The following is an 8115-nucleotide window of genomic DNA, read 5'->3' on the forward strand; positions in this document are numbered from 1 at the left end:
GCGCCTGTGTGGCTCAGTCAGTTGTCTGCCTGGGTGTCTGCTTCTCCCTCTGCCTGCTCTGCCTGTTGCTCCCCCTGCTTCTTCTCTTTCTCTGAAAAATAAATAAAAATCTTTTTTTAAAAAAATGGTGTTGTGCCAAAAGAAATTATAAAAATAAATAAATAAAAGTGTACAATTCGGGGCACATGGGTGGCTCAGATGGTTAAGCATCTGCCTTCAGCTCAGGTCATGATCTCCCTGGGATGGAGCCTGCATGGGGCTCCCCGCTCAGCAGAGAGTCTGCCTCTCCCTCCCTCTCTGCTCCTCCCCCACTTGTGCTCTCTGTCACTCTCTCTCTCAAATGAATAAATAGAAATTTTTTTTAAAGAAGTGTACAATTCAGTAGTTTTTAGTGTATTCGCAGAGTCGTGCCACTGTCCCATATCCAACTCCAGAATATTGCATCGCCTCAGTATACATTAGCTCAGTATACATTAGCTGTCATTCCCCATTTCCCCCCACCTTCCAGCCCCTGCCAACCACTGATCTACTCTCAGTCTCTATAAATATGACTATTCTGGACATTTCGTATAAATGGAATCACATAACATGTGGTCTGTGTGTCTGGCTTCTTTCTTAGCATAATGTTTTCAAAGTTCATCTCTGTTGTAGTGTGTATCAGCACTTTATTCTTTTTATTCCCAAATAATATTCCCTTAAATGGATATACCACTTCTTGTCTATTCATTCACCAGTTGATGAACATATTTTGGATTGTTTCTGTTTTTTTGGCAGTTAGGAATAATGCTTCTATGAGCATTCACATATAGGTGTTTTTGTGTGGGCATGTGTTTTCAACTTTCCTGAATATAGTGATTCCATTTTTGTTTAAATAAAATATGCAAAGAAAGAAAAAAAGACCTGAACACATGCACCACAATGATAACAGTAATTATTTCTGGAGAGTGGGATAATAAGCAACTTAAATTTCTTTTCTCTTTTGAGCTTTTTTATTTAAGTTTTTGAAAAGAAAAGTTCTATTTTTTTCAATGAGAAAAAAAATTATTAAAAAAAAGAAGAAGAAGAGCTAAACAAAAAACCGCTCAGGGGTCAGCCGGAAATGCCGGTTCCCCTGGCTTTTCAACACGAAACCCGCGGTCTCCGGCACTGGCTGGAGTACCCTGTCCCCGGCTTCATCACCCTTCGAACTTCACACCTCAGCCTGGGCATAAAGTGATTTCCGTGGCCTACAAAGTGGCCCTTGTTGATATTCACGTCAGGCCACAGGCCATGCCAAATGACCCATATTTACTTGCCAGAAAACGAGACGCTGTGGACGACGCCACTGAGTTCTGCAGTGCTCTCCACTCCCTCCCTCCAGGATAAGGTCTACCATTTTCATCGTAAGGATTTTATATTTCTAAGAAATCCTGTTTCAAAGAACTGAGGCTTGAAGTGCATATACACACATTCATACTCCTTCTTCAAAAGCCTGGCATGCGCCGCGGTCTCCCCGCCCACGCCCGGCGCGCGGATCCTCTCGCCGCGGACACCGGAGACATCCTCCCCCTCGCAGCCACTTGGCGGCCAAACCCGCGCCGTGGGCCCTTCCCATAGGGTGGAGCCCATATTCCGAGCGCTCCGGAAACTTGGCTTTGACTCAGGTTTTCGCTGACTCGTGAATCAGAATTCTCAGAGACTAGATTTCTTCCGTCCGAGGAAAGATGACAATTCGAGCAACCATCTCTGCGCGCTCACGGAGAGAAAACACAAAGAGAAGAATTTACAATGACTCAGCCCCGGCCGCGCGGCTGGCGCGGGCCTCCCGAACAATGGAAAGTCACATCAGGGCCCCTCCACCGGTCCGCAGGCGGTGTCTACACCCGCGGGGCTGCCTGGAGCTCGCGGCAGCGGGGACGCTAAAACAAAACAAAACAAAACAAAAAAACAGTAATAATTTAAAAAAGAAAAGTGATTACTTAACCCTCTTTTCTTGCTTTTTAGCCTAAAATGCAGAACTAGCTCTTAAGATTACAGTATAACGATGATGATTTTGTAAAATCCACACAAGTTATGGGACCTGAAAACAAGAGCTTTTCGGCTTAATTTTCCAAGGCGAGGTCACCGCAGTCGCAAACCACAGACACTAGGAGACCCTTCCCCGCGAGCAACCACCGTCCCCCCCACTTCCAGCCAGGCCAGTAGGCAGAACCCTGCACACGTTTCCTTAACTCGTCCGAAAACTAACCTGAAAAAGGATACTAGGGCCCCTCATAGCAAACCTTTGCTTCCAGACCAGGACAGAATATTGAGCGAACGCTCAATTTGGGGGAGGCCCGCGTGGATCTCACGAGACACGAATTTGTCCTTGCAGCAGGGAACAGGGTCTCCTGGATGAAGCTGGCCCTAGGCCTGTTGGTTAGGAGATCATTTCTGCTACCACAGGATGTGTTAGTTTGGGATTTCTTGTCCCAGACTCAGTTACTCTCGAGGAATATAATAGCAGCTCCAGCCAAGATTAGAAAATCAATTGAATGCTTTAAATGGCCGGGTTTTTACTGTGGACATGTTTATCGGTGCGTGGGATGTAAAGGGATGTGAACATCTCCGCAAAGTTCTGCAGGTACCCCCAAGACAAGCCAGAGCTAAGCTGTCCTGGCATCTCCAGCGCACCCTGGGGCAGCCCACGCAATCCCTGAGGGTTGTGCCAGCTCCCAGTGTGGACTGGAGTGTCGGGAAGGCCCATAAGGACCTGCTGGAGGAAGGAGTCATGGCGTAGGCATCCAACCCATTGGCCATGCCCTGACTCAGGATGTCCAGGTGACCCTGCAGCCTGCCCAGGAGAGATTCCTGTCAGCTTAGAAGCCCAGGATCAAACTCAAAAGTTACCCCCTAAACCTCCCTCTGGACCTCTGAGTACACCCTAACCCCCATACACTAATACTCTTAAACCCAGATACACTAATACATGCAATGTTTTCCCTTTCCTATAGATGAGAGGACCCTGCCGTTTACCAGCCAAAACAAGACTTCTGAGAGGAAAAGAGTGATTGCACCCAGACAACAGGAAAAAACAAAAAACAAACAGCAACAACAACAACAACAAAAACGTCTGAGGCAAACCAGGATACCAGTAGGCATACAGGGTCACCTTGGAGGAATTTGAGCAATTTGTCTTAATTTCTCCAAATTCAGAAAACATTCTGCACCTCTTATACTCTCCTAGTGAAAGGGAAGGGGAGAGAGAGTGAAGCACGTGGAGGTGCAAATTTTTTTTAATATTTTATTTATTTATTTGACAGAGAGAGAGAGAGATCACAAGTAGGAAGAGAGGCAGGCAGAGAGAGACGGGGGAAGCAGGCTCCCCACCGAGCAGAGAGCCCCCCATGCGGGGCTCGATCCCAGGACCCTGAGATCATGACCCGAGCTGAAGGCAGAGGCCCAGCCCACTGAGCCACCCAGGCACCCCGTGGAGGTGCAATTTTAAAAGGAAATAAAGCCCAATTCAGCACTGCATTTTGAAAAATACCCTATTAACAAAAAAGAAGAAAGAAAAGAAAAATACCCTATTTTGTTAAGAACACTCGGACCTCGCTTGGTGTATTTTGCACCGCTTTTGTTCAATACTTGAAAATTTATTTGTAAACGCTGCAACAATTTCTGTGGACATCAGCAAAGCAGAGTAGGCAAATGTTGCAGGGAATGTGGAACCAGCCTCACTCTGCCAGACTGACCTAGCAATGCGATTTCTTCCCATGGGATTCTCTCTGTGCATTACCTTTATGTACATATGTGTATAGTTTATATCTTGATAGACACCTATATAGTTAGAGTTATTACTTACATATATGCAGATTTTGGAAACAGATTTTTTTTCTAGCAGTGGCATTCTTCTGTCTTGCGTGGTGTACTTGGCAATAGCCAAACCAATTTTTTACAACAAACTTTCATAAATAGTTTTTAAGGATTTTATTTATTAGAGAGAGCACAAGAAGGGGAACACCAGGCAGAAGGAGATGCAGGCAATCCCGGGGAGCAAGGAGCCAGTTGTGGGACTCAATCCGAGGACCCTGGGATCATGAACTGAGCTGAAGGCAGACGCTTAACCACTGAGCCACCCAGGAGTATCTTTTCTTAACAGACTTTTAGAGCTCATACTTTGTGCATGCACCATTGTTCTAAGAACTTTATATATATTATACACTTAATGTATTATATATATATACATATTTATGTATAACATATACTTACTATATATATATATATATATAATATATACTATGAAGTATATTGTTATCATTCCTATCTTACAGATGGAGGACCTGAGGCAGAAAGGTTAAGTAAATTGCCCAAAATATCACCTCTAATAAATTGCACAGATGGGATAGGGACCCAGTATTAAATCCCAGGCCAGCGTCAATGCACCCAAGCACTAAACTATACTGATCTGACCCGTGAAGTTTTCATACGGGCACTGGGAGAGATGTGGCCTGGGTTAATTTAGCTCATTTGCTAAGTGACTTAAGGATGTGTTTTACTGGGACACCTGGGTGGCTCAGTCAGTTAACCGCTGCCTTTGGCTTAGGTCATGATCTCAGGGTCCTGGGATCATGTCCTGCAACAGGTTCCTTGCTCGGCAGGGAGCCTGCTTCTCTCTCTGCCTCTGCCTGCCACTCTGCCTGCTTGTGCGTACTCTCTCTCTCTGACAAATAAACAAATAAAATCTTAAAAAAAAAAATTAAAAAAGGATCTGTTTTACTGTTGCCCATACCTCTTTAATAAATGTTCGTATCAGGCATCCCAGAATAAAGCTGCTACTAGGATTCACCCCAGTGGTGTAGACTTTAAGCAGTGTGACTTTGTCTTCTTTTTCCCTAACCTTCGGCTTCAGCTAAACTAAAAAACCCTAGTTTATACTTCCCTGCCTCAGCATTTTCTCTGTGCTTTTCCCTTTACCTAGAATGCCTCCCAAGCCAACTCTCACCACTTGACTTCTCTTATTAACCCCCACCTCCTTCAAGGCTCAGATCAAACTGACATTCCATTTTACCACAAGACAGAAACTCTCTCTCCAAAGCCTGAAATCCTACAGCCTTTATTATCTGCACCACTCACATGCCTACATATCTTATCTGCCCTACTCAGTCAGCAATTTCTTTCCCCCACAACACTTAGCACAGCACATTTTCACATAAATAGTTCTCAGTGAATGTATAGCCCCGCATTGTTTGCCCATCCTGTTAAATATCTGCAAAGAAAAATCATGTGTTATTTCAAGAAGGAAAGACTTCTTCCTTCTAAAAAAACCATGATTTTACTCAGATTATCTGTCCCTCTCTAGTTCTAGAAGTAGACCCTGATCTGAGCCAGTGCTACCCAAGAGAAACTGAAGACAAGTGGCATGTGTCATTTTAAATTTTCCAGTAGCCAAATTTAAAAAGTAAAACTAAACAGGTGGATATAGACTTGTTTGTGTACTATACTGTACACCTGAAACTAATCTAACACTTTATGTTAACTAGACTGGAATTAAAATTTTTTTAAAAAATTTAGTCAATGTGGTCCTGCATTTAAAAAATTAAATAGATAAGTAAATAAACAGGTAGAGTTAATTTTAATAAATGTTTAAACCAAATATACCCCAAATGTCATTTCACTGTGTGATCAATATAAAAACCTAAAGAGGTATTTTACTTCTGAAAGGGAGACAGAGACAGAAGTGTTTGGAACTTCATGAATATTTTACAGTTAGAGCATATCTTAATGCAAATCGGACACATTTCAAGTGCCCAGTATCCACACATTGTCAGTAGCTTCCTTACCAGACAAGGCAGGTTTGAGCCCATCGACATGTCATTCTCATGGCAATCATATGGGTCCAGGAGTGTGTAGGCTGGAGACCTCAACTGTGCCCATCACACTGATGCAGATTTACAGTCTCTGTCCAGGAGGATCGTCTGCCTGCTGGTAGTGATCGGGGAAGACAGTAGCTCGGACTGCCTGGCAGCCTTCAGGGCAGTCGTGTGGGCACCATGAAAGGGGAGTGGCCGGACTGGTGTTAGGATGACACCAACATCGAGGATGGTAGGAGTGGGCAGACAGAAAAAAAAACCGTGTGTCCTTAATGACATCAGTGAGCCTCGGATCAGAGAGCCCCAATCTCAGCCTACTTCTGCTTAGGAAAAATAATAAATTTCCCTTTGGTGTAAGCCAGACCGAGTCAGTTTTCTTTTTTTTTTTTTTTAAGATTTTATTTATTTACTTGAGAGAAGTGAGAGAGAGAGAGCATGAGAAGGGAGAGGGTCAGGGGAAGCAGCAGACTCCCTGCTGAGCAGGGATTCCCGATGCGGGACCGGATCCTGGGACTCTAGGATCATGATCTGAGCCGAAGGCAGTCGCTTAATCAACTGAGCCACCCAGGTGCCCCCGGGTCAGTTTTCTGCAGCACCCAGAACACCCCAACATCAGAGCCAAGCCTTGAATCCAGGTCTGCAGGCTCTCTAGGCCCAGGCCTCATTACCAAGATGCCCCTCAAGAAAGATATTTAGCTAATTCTTCTGAATATCTCTTCCAGGCACCGTAGGAGGGTGGGCACTGCCAGTGGATTCGAGGTAAAGATCCCCAAAAATGGTGGTGTTTGTGCAGGCCTCAACGCACCAGGTAGATCGGCTCAGCGACAGGCCTCATCTGTGGCACAGATGTCCCTTCTCCGGGCAGCTACAGCTGTCCGGCACTCCCCAGCCCGCCAGCGTTTGCCCCATCTGCCAGGCCAGGCATTTGTCACAGCCCTTCATCACCTCTCCTGGACCCCACAGACCCTGGGTCTGGTCCAAAGCTGGACAGGCGAGAGCCCTTTGTCAAAAGGCAGCTCTGGGGAGCCATGCTTTCGGTTTCCTGGCAGGCTGCTGAAGATAGGATCGGGTGTCCCAGGGCAAGGGCTGGTGTGAGGAATGTGGAGGAAGGGTCAGAAAGACTGACAGGAGCACGACCAACCACAGGGCCATAAACCGAAGAGCACCAACGGGGAAAATGGACGAAAAAATGCCACGCGGGAGAGGAAAACGTTCATGAACTCGGATCTCCGTGTGCGGCTTGTACGCGGCCACCGGGTGTGAATGAACCCGCTCCCGGCCGACTTCACAGTTCGCGCACGGTGCACGGGTCCTACAGCCCCAAAACCTGAAGGGAAGGCAGAGCTCCACGGAAGCTAGCTTCCCTCCCCTCTGCCTTGGAGGGTATACGGAGCTCACCGTGGGCGGAAAACTAACAACACTGCGGTGTGGAGGGGAGAGTGGAGCTCCGGGACTGGAGATAGGCCACTCAGTGCTGCGCACCAGGAAGCAGAGCGTGAGGCCTCTCTGAGCCTCAGTTTCCTCTCCTCTCTGAGCCTCAGTTTCCTCTCCTCTCTGAAAGGAGCCTTTGCCATCCGTCTCACAGCTTTGTAAGGCTTCCCTTCTACAGCGCGTGTGAAACCAATTGTAAGCTATTAAGTGCTATAAATATTCACTGTTAGGATTTTTTTTTTTTTTTTTTTTTTTTACCAAAGAAAAGCTCCGGTAATTTTTTTTAAAGCTTTTATTTTGTCAGAGAGAGAGAACACAAACAGGGGGAGGAGCAGACTCCCCACAGAGCAAGGAGTCGGATGCCAGACTCGATCCCAGGACCCTGAGATGATGACCTGAGCTGAAGACAGACGTGTAACCCACTGAGCCACCCAGCCCCCCCCCCATTAACTTCTCATACCCAGAAGCTACTACATACTCAGGAACGCTGTCTGAAGAATAAATGACAAATACAAGCATTTTTAAGAAGTTGTATGTTCTTACAGCAATTTTTTTTAAGATTTTATTTATTTATTTATTTATTTGAGAAAGCACAAGCAGGGGAGCAACAGGCAGACAGAGAGGGAGAAGCAGACTCCCCGATGAGCAGGGAACCTGAGGCAGCACTCCATCCCAAGACCTTGAGATTATGACCTGAGTCAAATGCAGATGCTTAACTGATGGAGCCACCCAGGCCTCCTTATAGCACTTACTCTTTCTCTCTGTGCCTCTGGTTCCTGATTTACAAAATGACGCCTCAAATACTTGTCCTGCATGCTGCTGGGGACTGGAGTGAAGGCCAAATGAAGTTGCA

This window comes from Enhydra lutris, unplaced genomic scaffold (genome assembly GCF_002288905.1).
Source record: "Enhydra lutris kenyoni isolate GAN:26980312 unplaced genomic scaffold, ASM228890v2 scaffoldscaffold28, whole genome shotgun sequence".
Taxonomy (NCBI): domain Eukaryota; kingdom Metazoa; phylum Chordata; class Mammalia; order Carnivora; family Mustelidae; genus Enhydra; species Enhydra lutris.